Below are 15,186 nucleotides of genomic sequence, written 5' to 3'. Positions count from 1 at the left end.
CCAGGCGGAATACAAAAAAGAAAGATACGAATGCTACACTAGTCACTTGGCTACATGTCGGTGGTCATATACCCGCATTGGAGCACGGTGCACGTACTCTGCAGCAACGTCCTCAGACGCAAACTTTTTAACTCCTCCCTTGTAGCTATGTGATGAAAATTTTAACAAACTTTGAAAAAAATCTGACAGGATTCATGATGTAACACTTTCCAGTGTCTTCAGTGCAAATTCAGTTAATTTTCCATAGTTTGTGGTTTGATTTACACACTGATGCAATATTGGCTCTGAGCACTATAGCACTTAACATCTGAGGTCATCAGTCCCCTAGAACTTAGAACTACTTAAACCTAACTAACCTAAGGACATCACACACATCCATGACCGAGTGATGCAATGTTCCTTGGATTGTATTATTCAGACAAATTGTGGGGAGATTTTTTGAACAAAACTGTGGCCAATAATCCCTCACGTCTGCTCTTCTAGTCTAACTGTTTTGTTACTGATTCCCTAACAAGCTCGTCGACAGTGGGACGTTCTTCTCCCATCTCCATTTGTTTTCTAATACAAAATTTCTTGTTCGAGGAGACCGATGCCTAATCAACTGTGCTTTAAACTGTCGCAGGTTCGCAGTTTTCCTGGAAGCCGCACGCAGCCTTAGCCTACGTTATCCAAGTTACCTCTGAGCGCGGCGTTTGCTCCCTGACGATATGCGGCCTCCGGTGTTTCCAAGGGACGGCCGCGCGTCACGATGGCCGGCAATAATGGTTCTGTAATTACGATTATGATTGTGCGTGCTGTAACATCATTAGTTTTGGCGGCAGCAGTCACCTTATGATCTTAATAAGCTTGATATTGTGTTCGATTTCACACCCTGACAGCATTTGAAGATCGGAAGTCGTGCGACGATCGTCCATTATTTTTTAGTCGCCGGGGGCAGAGTCATTTTTTTGTGTTGCTTCTTTTCCGTGTGCAAGTTAATTAAAATGAAGCATGTCTGCGGCAGTCGGGGGTGGCGGTGGCGTTAAAGGGGTCCTCTCCCACTCCCCTTCACCCGCCCCGAGCGCTGATGAATCGAGGGTAGCAGGCAGCGTCTTTGTCTGGGACGTGGCCGCCGCGAAATGCCACTGTCCTGCCCCGACGCCTTCCTGTCCATTCGCCGGGCGTCCTGGACTCGGAAAATATTGCACCACACGACGCGAAATCGGATATAACACCCGTATACATGCATCTGTCCCACATGTTTTGTCTGCATTCAGTGAGACTAGTCACCTTTATATAGGACCACCCGTAGCATCCAAAACAGCAAAAATCTTCGAGAGCATCGATGTACAGAAAAGTCCTTCAACATTTTAAAATTCTATACTTCACGGAATAATAAAGGTAAAGAGGTAAAACTTGACGCACACCTGCTTGAAGTGACACGAGGTTTTATTTAAGCCAAAAAAAACTGCACCAAGTGACTCACAGATATCGCTTCATATGGTACTAGAGCAATAATTAGCGTAACAGTTGATTTTTAGCAAAGATGATGTTCTTTATAACAAATGCTCAGTATGTCGGCCGTCATTTAGGGGAACTCGGGGCGGAACGGGATACTTAACGTTTAACAATTTCTATAAAATAAGGGAACACAAGGAAACACTTCTTAAAGTGTTAAAAAAACACCTTCTAGTGTAACCTAATGTACCTAATTTTAAAATCACTTAAAACAATACATTTTGCATTTTTTACAATTTTTCAACGAAAGTCTTGCTTATTTCGCGTTCCGCCCCACCCACGGAACAGAATGGGATAAGGGTATTTTTTGTTAAATTATTGCATAAACGTTGAGTTTGAATTACGAATATCGTATTAAACTATGACAAAATGTTTTATAACAGGCAATTCAGACTAAGGAATGTGTAATTTAAACAATTAAAAAGTCATTCTTCAAAATAAGAAAATATTTTAATGTCATTCTGAAAAATGTACAATGCTTAATAACTACCAAGCCACTAACTACTAGCCCTTTCGACAATAGTCACAAATCAGCATTTCCTCTTCATCTTCACTGTCTATGCCAGCACATGAGTTGTGTGCCCACGCTGGCATGCGACACAGCCCTCATTAGAAACGGAGTAGAAGTCCCCACAGTAGAGACACTCAGCATCCTCTGTCTCTCTGATTCTCTCTTCTCCATCATCTTCTTCCTTTTATTTTTCTTAAGGTCTTTGATGTCCTCTGTTTTGGTTTTTTTGGGTGTACAGTTTGATATTTTTGCCTTAAGTTGCATTGCACCTGACGTCTCTGTCCTGACGTTGTTTGTATTTGTGCACCCTCCTCCTTTCTGTGGGCCTACTTTACGTGCGACAGCATTCTGCAGTTCCTTCTTATAAGGAGAATCTGTTAATATGACGGTTTTTCCTTTTTGTCTTGTAGTCCGCCGAGTATTTTGGCAGATTAATGGGATTGGAATGACTGCCTCGGGCGATATCTGGAAAGCTGAAAAAAAATGGCTCAAATGGCTCTGAGCATCTGAGGTCATCAGTCCCTTAGAACTTAGAACTACTTAAAACAAACTAACCTAACGACAACACACATCCATGCCCGAGGTAGGATTCGAGCCTCCGACCGTAGCGTCCGCGCGGTTCCAGACTGAAGCGCCTAGAACCGCTCGTGGAAAGCTGAGTTGTTCGGCGAACGTAGCTGGTTGGGAGAGTGTGGCATCCATGGACATCCAGGCTGGGTTTGGTTTCTACTTGCAGCAAAATATGACGAAGCAGAACGGGACACTATCCCATTCTGCCCCATCCCGTTCCGCCCCAAGAGCACTTGTGAGGTTAACAACTTTTATGGAGTGTAATAACTGACGTACTTAAACGCATTAAATAACTAAAGTATAACAAATGGCATGCACTTTAAGGTAATGTGTCATTTCAGGGTATACAATTAACAATTAACAGCTTACCTGGAGTTGAAATTCACCAAACGTTAAAACAACGCAAGCGGTAACGTGACGGACAACAATTCACTTAGATCTCACACTTCAAACTAAATCAGAGTGTCTGACCTCACTTCCCTTCCATTCGGAGAAATAGTTACATGCCCATACAACAGGTTGCAACACTGTCCAGTATAGAAAAGAGCAATTTCCCATTGTGCCCCACTATCCCATTCTGCCACGAGCTCCCCTATCAACAATACCTGTAGGCGAGGGACAATGTTATGAACAACATTGTACAGCATATCGCTAGGTATGGTGAGACATTACCGTCGGATGTTGTCTCTTAGCAGGTCGGGCCATCAAGATAGACTTGGGACTTCAAGTAACCCCACGACCAATAATTACACGGACTGAGGTCTGCGGGCCTGGGAGGCCAAGCATGACGGACGTGGCGGCTTAACAAGCGATTCTCGCCAAAATATGTGCTCAAGAAATCTTTCTCACTTGTAGCAGTATCTGGTTGAAAGCCATCCTGCATAAACGTCGTACTTTCCTGCAGGTGTTTATCAGCTAGGCTAGTGACGATCTGACTCACTCTTTCACTACAGCTCATTTTATATACGATTCTTATGTGGCGTCCCAGACATGTTGCTGTCCATCGCTATCTATTGGCAAGTTTTTGCACTCGTTTTGGGCTTCAATTAAATCCCATGTCGTTTCAGGCATGTGTGCCAACTTTTGCCTCTCTACCTACATTATTCCGTGAATTTCCACCCCGATAGTCGAGTGGGCGCCGGCACGGTAACACAGCGTGTTCGGTCAGAGGGTTAGCTGCCCTCTGTAATAAAAAAACTGAAACGGGTGCCTTGCGACGTCCGCCCCGAGCAGATACAACGAACGAAAACGAACAAAATGAGACTACAAAAAAAAAAAAAAAAAAAAAAAAAAGTGGTCAGCGTGGCGGATTGCCGTCCTACGAGCCCGGGCTCAATTCCCGGCTTGGTCGGAGATTTTCTCCGCTCAGGGACTGGGTGTTGTGTTGTCTTCATCAGCACTTCATCCCCATCCGGCGCGCAGGTCGCCCAGTGTGGCATCGAATGTAATAAGACCTGCACCAAGGCGGCCAGACCTGCCCCGCAAGGTGCCTCCCGGCCAACGACGCCAAACGCTCATTTCCATTTCATTTCTATTCCGTGAATTAGAGCATTTTCAAATGTTAACGGAATTTTGGGTCACACTGTATATACACTATCAGATCAAAAGTATTCGGACACCTAGTAGTGGACATGAATATTGGGTTTGTCCAACCGTCACGCTTATGACGGCTTGAAGTCTGCTGGGGATATTTTCAAAGAGGTGTCTGAATCTCTGCAGGGGAATGACAGAGAGCCGAAAACATAGATGGTACTTACATTGGACGCTGGAGTATGGAGCGAAGAAAAGCTCAAACTCCTCCCAAAAGTGTTTCAGTGGGTTTAGGTCGGGACTCCGGGTAGGCCAGTCGTTTACAGGAACTTTACTGTCCACAAACCATTGCGTCAGGGATGTTGTTTCATGACAGGATGCACTGTCATGCTGACACAAACAGCTGCCGTCTCTGGACAATTGCTCTACTGTGCGCAGTACACAACGAGTTCAAACCATTCCGCATTTAACGTTTTCTTAGGGGGAGTAAGAGGACCATGCCCCAACCACTAAAGTAGCACACTTGCAAGTTTTCAGCCTCAGTAATGGACACCGCGTGAAAATTTGGGGTCGCGCAGGATTACTGAGCGGTCTAAGGCGCTGCATTCATGGACTGTGCGGCTGATCACGGCGGAGGTTCGAGTCCTCCCTCGGACATGAGTGTGTCTGTTTGTCCTTAGCATTATTTAGGTTAAGTAGTGTGTAAGCTTTGGGACTGATGACCTTAGCAGTTAAGTCCCATAATATTTCACACACATATGAACATATGAAAATTTGGGCTATAATTCTGATACTACTCAATTATCACCATCTGAAATCACAGTTTTTAAACTTCGCGCTCACGACTTGCTTATCACTCACTCGGCCCACTGTAGGCAACCGTCTTACGCCCGTACGAAGTAACTGTTCAGCGGAGTGACAAGCAGATCTCTCCTATTTACGGGATTTTGAAGGCGAGGGAACAAGCGAGGGATTTCGGCCGGCTGGTGTGGCCGAGCGGTTCTAGGCGCTTCAGTCTGGAACCGCATGACCGCTACGGTCGAAGGTTCGAATCCTGCCTCGGGCATGGATGTGTGTGATGTCCTTAGGTTAGTTAGGTTTAAGTAGTTCTAAGTTCTAGGGCACTGATGACCTCAGATGTTAAGTCCCATAGTGCTAAGAGCCATTTCAACCATTTGAGGTGGTGGTGGTGGTTAGTGTTTAACGTCCCGTCGACAACGAGGTCATTAGAGACGGATGGTTCCTTTCAAAGGAACCATCTCGGCATTCGCCTGAAACGATTTAGGGAAATCACGGAAAACCTAAATCAGGATGGCCGGAGACGGGATTGAACCGTCGTCCTCCCGAATGCGAGTCCAGTGTGCTAACCACTGCGCCACCTCGCTCGGTAACCATTTGAGGGATTTCGTTACGTCTGCCCAACGTGTTTTGAAATCTTGTGCGAGAACACATGTTATTCTACCCGAGAAATAGTTAAATAATATGAGTACTTAGTACGTCAACCACACTCCCATACACTGAGGTGACAAGAATCCTGAGATACTTCCTAAAACCGTGTCGGATCACCTTTCTTCAGGATCAGTGTAGCTTTTCGACGTGGCATGGACTTAACAAGTCGTTGGAAGTCTCCAACAGAAATACTAAGCTATGCCGCTTCTGTAGCTGTCCATAATTGCGAAAATGTTGCCCCTGCAGGATTTTGCGCACGAAGTTACCTCTGGATTATGTTCCATAAATAGGGTTCATGTCGAGGGATCTAGGTGGCCCAGTCATTCCCTAGAATTTTGCACAAAGTGTTTCATACCAATTGCGATCAACTGTAGCCCGGTGACATGGCGCATTGTCATCCATAAAAACTCCGTCGTTGTTTGGGAACATGAGGTCGATCAGTGGCTTCAAATGGCCTCAGAGTTACCGAACATAACCATTGCCAATCAATGGTCTGTTCAGTTGGACCAGAGGATCTGCTTCATTCCAAGTAAACCTAGCCCATACCATTATGCAGCCACCACCAGCTTGCACAGTGCCTTGTTGACAACTTGGGTCCATGTTTCCTGGGGTCTGTGCCACACTCGAAGCCTGTCATCAGCTCTTACCAACTCAAATCGGGATTCATCTGACCAGGCCACGGTTTCCCAGTCGGCTAGGATCCAACCTATATGGTCACGAACCCAGGAGAGGCGCTGCAGGCGATGTCGTGCTGTTAGCACAGACACTCACGTCGGTCATCTGCTTACATAGCCCATAACCCCAAATTTCGCCACACTGTTCCAATGGATATGTTCGTCGTACGTCCCACATTCATTTCTGCGGTTATTTCGCGCAGTATTAATTGTCTATGAGCACTGAAAACTCGCCACTGCTCTCGGTCTTTAAGTGAAGGTTGTCCGTGGTGAGCGGTAATGTCTGATGATTAATATTGTCTTCTCACTCTTTACACTGTGGCTCCGGAATACTGAACTCCCTGACGATTTTCGAAATGGAATGTTGCATGCGTGTAGCTCCACCTACCACTCCGAGATCAAAGTCTGTTAATTCTCGACGGGCGGCCATAATCACGCCGGAAATCTTTTCACATGAATCACCTGAGTACAAATGACAGCCCTTCCAATGCAATGGCCTTTTATACATTGCGTATGCGATACTACCACCATCTGTATTTGTGTATATCGTTATCCCATGACTTTTGACACCAATGTGTATAATATTATTTTAACATTTTGGTCTTGATATTCTAAGCTATATATCTGCCTCAAAATCAAATGAATAAACCTAAGCAACTGAAGAGTTCTTATGAGATAAAGTTAATGATATTCGATTTCTAATTTTATCATGCCGATCGCGTTGGAGAACAATGCTTCTCCTCCACTTCACATTAGCAGCGTTAGCTTTAAAATCCAAAGACAATCGCGCTGAACAGCGATTTTAATAATTAAATAGCACTACAGCACTACTTTAATGACAAAATCGCTCGTTTCATTCATTTACACAGCAATTATGGATAACAACAGAAAATAGTTTGAAGCAAAGAGATCTCTGGCACCAGTTACAGGTTAAATTGTGCGCACTTTCACACAGTGAACAAATCACGTTACCAATGGCAAAACAGTTTTTCACAAACCTCTTGGGCACTCCTCCGGACAGTACTTCGCACCGAGGGAGGTGGCGCAGTGGTTAGACGCTAGACTCGCATTCGGGAGGACGACGGTTCAATCCCGCGTCCGGCCATCCTGATTTAGGTTTTCCGTGATTTCCCTAAATCACTCCAGGCAAAATGCCGGGATGGTTCCTCTGAAAGGGCACGGCCGACATCCTTCCCTAATCCGATGAGACCGATGACCACGCTGTCTGGTCTCCTTCCCCAAACAACCAACCAACCAGTACTTCGCAGTCGGATATTAGGCGGATTCAGTGGGGCGGAGCGAGTAATAACCGGTGCCCGCGAAATTTAAAAGCTGTACGTTCAGAAGGTTATAACTGCGTCCTGTCAGAATTACGTCCCAAATTTTCACGCTGATATCTTGCAAGTGCGCTTTTTTATTCTTAACGCATGAGATTAAGTTGGTGATGTTTCCTTGTTAAAACTAAAGACAACGAGAACAACATAGTACGCCATCGAGCGAGATGTAGAGGTGATACGTGCTGCAATGTACATACGTATCTCTGCTTCAGTTGCTCATGAGTGTATAAACACAAGTTCTTCATTGTATATTCACAATTCATCCCACGGATATCGGAAAAATCATCCAAGCCGAATTTTCCAATCCACAAGAAGATCCGGAACTGTACAACATAGTAGTGAAAAATGTGTTTCACGGGCCATGCGGACCATTGAACCACAATTCTCCGTGTATGCGTGATGGAAAATATAAAAGAAATACCCAAAACCATACTTGGACAACACACAAACAGGAGTTGATGGCTATCCCAAATAAAGAAGACGATCACCCATAACCGATGGCTTCACAGCAAAAATACGAATACGAGGCAGCGACGAACTGGACGTAGGTAATCAGTGGTTAGCACCATACAACACACTACTTTCCAAAATGTTCCAAGCACACATAATTCAGTGAAATGCATCAGATATGTCTGTAGGTATGTGCACAAAAGCAGTGACATAGCAGTATTTGAAAGAGCCAAAGACAGCGAAAAACAAAACAAAAACGGCGAGATCCTCATGTACCAAATGGGAAGATACATCAACAGCAACGAAGCAGCGTGACGGATTTTCGGTTTTCCCATATACGAACGCGAGCCAACTTGTAAACATCTAGCTGTACATTTGAAGAATGGACACAGACCTTACTTCACAAAAGACACCACCAGAAAAACTGCAAGCGAACTACCTCAGAACACAACATCAACAGCTTTTTACTGACTGTGCCAAACGGATCCACTCGCGAAAACATTGCTACATGTCTACGTCCCTACCTGTAATACGTAGAACAAAACAAGAAAAGTCTTTCAACGAGGAAAAAAAGGGATTCCAGTAGCAGATCATCCAGGAATCATGAAACCTACTGCATTAGGCCGCGTGTACATCGTATATCCGAACAACATCGAATGTTTGTATCTCCGGATATTGCTACGCGAAACACGGGGACTAACAAGTTTCACAGATTTCAAGACTGTTGACGGTTACTTATAATAGACGTACAAAGGGGCTTGGCAACGCTTAGGACTACTGCAAAACGACAACCACTGAGAAAAAAATTAAAAAAATAAACAAAATTGTACCTCTAAATGTAGTTGCATGCGTAGAACTAAAAATTTCAGTACTATTAATATTCATGTGTATATATATATATCTTGTTATCTGACTTGTTCCACATCATATCGATAAAATAATAGTGAAAATGATGTACGGAACATGACATAACTAAACTAAACTACAAGAACCCTCACTCAGAGAGTCAGCTAACAAATGGGAGACTTATTCGCCGTAATTGTAACAACATATAACCCATCCAAAACAGCTATGGCATTCCTTCAAAGAGAGTATGAGTGATGACATACTGTACCAAATCCGACAAGCTCATCCTGAACTGACCATCGAAATCAACGATTACATCTACAATAAAATGCTCATTCACCTAGAAAATAAATGTTCAGCTATAAACAACCTGACCTTAGTACAATTTGGGATGCAAGCAAAATGGTTCAAATGGCTCTGAGCACTATGGGACTCAACTGCTGAGGTTATTAGTCCCCTAGATCTTAGAACTAGTTAAACCTAACTAACCTAAGGACATCACAAACATCCATGCCCGAGGCAGGATTCGAACCTGCGACCGTAGCGGTCTTGCGGTTCCAGACTGCAGCGCCTTTAACCGCACGGCCACTTCGGCCGGCGATGCAAGCACCATGAAAAGATGCTATCCGTGTGCTAAACTTCGAAGTTACAAAAGAAAAAAGCTACAGCATCAACGAACTGCTTCAGTACATTGCTAACAACAAACCACTCCTCAATCACAATCAAAAGGAAATTTACAACGTTATGACGGTCCGGATCGAAAACAACATTGGCGGAGTTATTTACTTGGACGCATCACATATCACCGGGAAAACATTTCTAATAAATCTGTTGCTGGCGGAAACAGGTCCTAAGCAACACATCCTACTTTCACTAGCACTTTCCGGCATTGCAGCCACACTTATGGAAGGAGGACGAACTGCTCATTCCGCCATACAACTACCGTTGGATATAGAGTCGAAGAACAATTGCCGGTATGAAAAGTCTCAGGAGCATATGGACGGGGTGAACTCCTAAAGCAAGCTAAAATTATCTTCTGGGACGAATGCACAATAGCACATAAAAAATCACCCGAAGCCATGGACAGAACAGTACAGAATTTGCGAGGAAACTCTAAAGTGGTGGGAGGAGCTCTACTCAAACTCTTGGAAGATTTTCGACAAACAGTTCCAGTTGTCCCCAAATCAACACCAGCAGATGAGATCAGAGCATGCTGTAAAAAAAAATGGTTCAAATGGCTCTGAGCACTATGGGACTCAACATCTTAGGTCAAAAGTCCCCTAGAAGTTAGAACTACTTAAACCTAACTAACCTAAGGACATCACACACACCCATGCCCGAGGCAGGATTCGAACCTGCGACCGTAGCAGCCTCGCGGTTCCAGACTGCAGCGCCAGAACCGCACGGGCACCGCGGCCGGCATGCTGTAAAAAACCACATCTCTGGTCACACATTCAGATACTGCGATTAACAAAAAATATGGGATTTGAACTATCGAAAAACGAAACAACAGCACATATTTCTCAACAACTTTTACAAACAGGCTAAGGCACATGTTCACAACTATACCAATCCGGGCTGGCTGTTTGAAAAGCCAATTTTAGCAACTAAAAATAATATTGTTGACGATATCAACCTTAATAGTCAAAAGAAAATTTCCGTTGAACAGAGAATATAGAAATCGATAGAACGATGGTGAACGTTGAAGAAAGTGTGAACTTTCCTACAGAATTTCTAAACTCTTAAGAATCGCCAAGAATGTCATCACACTGCCTTCGACTTAAAATTGGATCTCCGATCATGCTACTCAGAAATATCAACTCACCAAAACTATGTAATGGAATAAGGATGTTCTCAAACAGCTACAGAATAACATCATCGAAGCCGAACTTATGACTGAAAAGCACAAAGGACACACACTATTTATCCACAGAATAACACTGATATCTACTGGACTACCATTCCAATTTAAGATATTGCATTTTCCAATCAAATTAGCCTATAGTTTTACAATTGACAAAGTGCAACGACAAACTTTAAAATACTGTGGCATCAACCTCAAAGACTCCTGCTTCTCTCATGGTTAACTATAGGCAGCTTGCTCTCGAGTAGGAAATTCGAAAACTGTAAATATTGACCCGGATAGCAAAATAAAAAACGTTGTTTACAAACAAGTATTGTAAATAATCAGAATATGTTTTTCATAAAAAATTTTATCTCTTGTTCTTCAAAGTTAATCTTTTTATTCCAGCTACCATATAATCTCGTATGAACTCCCTGAGCGAAGCCGGTTACCCCAGCAGGTTATCTCTATGAAATTGTGGTCTTCTTTTTGTTTGGGAAGGTGTGAGAAAGCCATAACTGTAATGCACTTACACTGTTGCCTTCTAACGAAGATAAATTGACTGAATCATTTCCGTGTAAGGTGGCCGACGCCCCTAACTGTAACGTGCTTCCTGTAATTTCGTCATTGTCTTCGGCTTGCACATTAGGTTATCGTAGAAATTAAGCAAAAAAATCGTGGCGAAAGAACAGTAGCTGCCGGCCAGATGTGTGACGTGTGACCTGTAGGGAGCCGTAAAATTGAACAGATGGGGGAAACTGCTGGCGCAGTCTTGCGTGAAACGCACCTCAAGCCATGTGTGTAAAGCTGCCCAGCCAGTGGCAACGCGTTTTGTAAGTTACGACCCATCTGCTCTCCAGAGCAGGTCTAGCCTGGGGCAACACGCACGCCAGCAGTCCACTACACAGCCGAGCTTCGGCTTTCTTTAAAACCAACGACATTAGCTCCAATCATTTCACTATTTTAGCTCCAAGATAATTTGACGACACCAACCGCTCTCTCCAGCTTCATTTCTCGCCCTATTTAGTACAAAAGTACTATAATTTTTTCGGTAACTCAAAAATTTTCGTTAATAACGTACCAGGAAAATACCGATCCTTTAATCCGTAAGCACACACGTGGTGTAAAATATACCCCGCTGTAGCTTTGATACGTTGGTAGCACTGTTGCGCAAATTCAACTACTGTGATCTTCCACATACCTTTCAACCAACTGTCTCTTCTTGTAACAATGTGTAAGTTCCCCAGTTTCACACATTGTCTTTTGAGAAGAGATGTGTCCTATATTGGATAAAAAATGCCCCGTGCGTTGATAACTTAGCCACTATAGCCAATGAACTTTGGGAATAGAGTGCAGATTCGAACATGGTAAAGACATGGCACCTCCTAGGCAGAACATTGTGCAAACGAATATGAGATAAATAATGAGTCCGAGAGCGAAAATGACCACATTTCAGAGAGTGATCTTCATACAGATACTGAGCAAGAGGTAGATTGTGGTGATTTAGAGAATGTAGCAGCAATATCTCTGACAAGCTATAAAGGAAAGGATGGGACTCTGTGGAAAATGTCTGCACCATCAAGAAACACTTCCTCACACTTCTCATATCTGGTGTGAGCTCCATCGCTGTAGTCGAACAGACAAGACAGAAGACAACTAGATTGTCTTCTGGGAGTGTGAGGTGAGTTCCCAGAAAAAGGACCAGAAAACGAAAACTACGGGCATGGCTTGCTCTAAGTTAATATGTGAGGAGCATTAATTTTCAGATTCCAAAGAATGTATCGGCTGTGATTCTGATTAGATATGAAAGACAAACCCTCCAGAATACACGTGTCTTCATGAGATTTAATTTTTGTCATTATGAGAAGTGAATGTTAAGAACTTAAAAGCCGTTAAATATATCTTCAAAATACTCTAATTTTGTGATTTATACTAGTGCATTCTAATTTCCTGAACTGATTCATGATTTCTTTTTCTATCAGTGGTAGAAAATACCCCACGCGTGCAGTAACGTCATATAAATACTCCCGTGTATAAAATAACTTCAGACCTGTGATAAATTTACAAATGAGTTAATATATTAAATATTTAACGTTAAGCATGTAAGCGACAAAAATTTTAAAAAAGGTTTGAAATTATGCTTAAAGTTTATGGGCAGTTGCTAAGTGCATTCATTCTCAAATACTGGATGAATAAATTCCGCCGTTAAGTTACCTTGCCTAGCGAGTGGCATGGCTGATTTAGGTACACCGGTTCGCCCCGGATCACTGAAGTTAAACGCCGTCGCGTGGGTAGAACTTGGATGAATGACAGTCGGGTCTGCTGTGCGCTGTAGGCAAGTGGGATGTATTTAGCCCTTGTGAGGCCTATTGGAGCTACGTGATTAAGACGTAGCGGCTCCAGATCACAATACCGACAACCAGTGGAAGAGTGGTGTCCTGACACCACGATCCTCCATATCCGTATTCGATGACGCCTTTCGTCTGGGGATGACATGGCGGTTGGTTGGAACCATTCGACCTTCCAAGGCCTGATTGGACGGGAGAGAGAATTACGTTACCTCAGGAAAAACACATGTTTTCTAACATTAATACATTTCTTAACGTGCTACATTTTTAACATAAGATTATGCCTCCAAATGAGTAGATTAGGACAGCATTTTAAATGTTGTCAATAATTACGCGAGATATTGAAAATCAAGTTTTTTTGCCCCTGAAAGCAGTTATGAAGGCAACCTCAACTAGCTGGTACTGTGTTCTGTGTTCCGGGTTCCGGGATAGTTGCTTAGTAATATACACTGAAGCGCCAAAGAAACAGGTACTCAAATACAGGATATATAAAAAGTCAGAATACGGCGCTGCGGTCGGCAACGCCTATATAAGACAACAAGTGTTTGGCGCAGTTGTTAGATCTGTTACTGATGCTGCAGTGGCAGATTATCAAGATTTAATTGAGTTTGAACATGGTGTTACAGTCGGTGCACCAGCGATGGGACACAGCATCTCTGAGGTTGCGATGAATTGGGGATTTTCCCGTACGACCATTTCACGAGTGTACCGTGAATATCGGAAGTCCGGTAAAACATCAAATCTCCGACATCGCTGCGACCGGAGAAAGATCATCCAAGAACGGGACCAATGACGACTGAAAAGAATCGTTCAGCGCGACAGAAGTGCAACCCTTCCGCAGACTTCTGGAGATTTCAATGCTGGGCCATCAACAAGTGTCAGCCTGCGAACCATTCAACGAAACATCATCGATACTGGCTTTCGGAGCCGAAGACCCACTCGTGTACACTTGATGACTGCATGACACAAAGCCTTACGCCTCACCTGGGCCTGTCAACACCGACATTGCGTTGTTGATGACTGGAAACATGTTGCCTGGTCGGACGAGTCTCGTTTCAAATTATATCGAGCGGATGAACGTGTTCGGATATGGAGACAACCTCTTGAAAGCATGCATGTCAGCAGGGGACTGTTCAAGCCGGTGGAGGCTCTGTAATGGTGTGCGGCGTATGCATCTATTCATGTCCGCTGTGCATTCCGACGAACTTCCAGCAGGACAATACGAGTCCCCACACGCCCAGAATTGAACATTATAGAGCATATCTGGGATGCCTTGCAAAGTGCTGTTCAGAAGAGACTTCCACACCTCGTACTCTTACAGCTTTGAGGACATCCCTCGAGGATTCATGGTGTCAGTTCCCTCCAGCACTACTTCAGACATTAGTCGAGTGAAAGCTACGTTGTGTCGCGGCACTCCTGAGTGCTCGCGGAGGCCCTACACGATATTAGGCAGACGTACTAGTTTCTTTGGGTCTTCAGTGTGGAATATACATATACTATAGATGACACTGCGAATTGAGCAGTTGCATATATCTTGCTAGAGCCTCCCATCATTGCGACAATCGTAGAACTCTGGGCTGATATTCAGGAGGAGGGTGCTTTAAAGCTTCGTCGTGCCATCCACAGTTAGGTTCTCGCTAAAAGTAAATGCAGTGATGTTTCCTTTGAAAAAAGCACGGCGAATATTTCCCCTCTCATGCTTCATCATTCGTAGCATGAGCTCCAAGACGGTCGTCGACAGGAACTCGAATTCGACCTCCCTTCCTTCCTTCCTTCCTAAGTAGTTCAAAAATATCCGAAACATCATTTCAAGAGATTTTGCATCAATAAACACAGGGCTGCGCGTCCGGTGTTTAGTAAAGCTGCATTTGCCATTCTCACTTGAATTATCTGTAGATGCTCCGAATTATTTTTATTGTTATTATTATTATAATCGAATGCATCAGCTACAACAAATTCAGTACATATTTATACAATAAAAGGTACACATGTACAACTATTTACAGTGTATAAACATTGAAAGGCGCATACCACACACCAATGTCAGAAGACTCAGTCCTGGATGCTTCAAGACGGCACCAGGTACCACCAGGGAAACATCTGTTACGGTACTCATTTACAGCGTGACTAA

The sequence above is a fragment of the Schistocerca americana genome, chromosome X (genome assembly GCF_021461395.2).
Source record: "Schistocerca americana isolate TAMUIC-IGC-003095 chromosome X, iqSchAmer2.1, whole genome shotgun sequence".
Classification (NCBI taxonomy): Eukaryota; Metazoa; Arthropoda; class Insecta; order Orthoptera; family Acrididae; genus Schistocerca; species Schistocerca americana.
The sequence above is the reverse complement of the archived record's forward strand: the minus strand, read 5'-3'. Positions refer to the sequence as shown.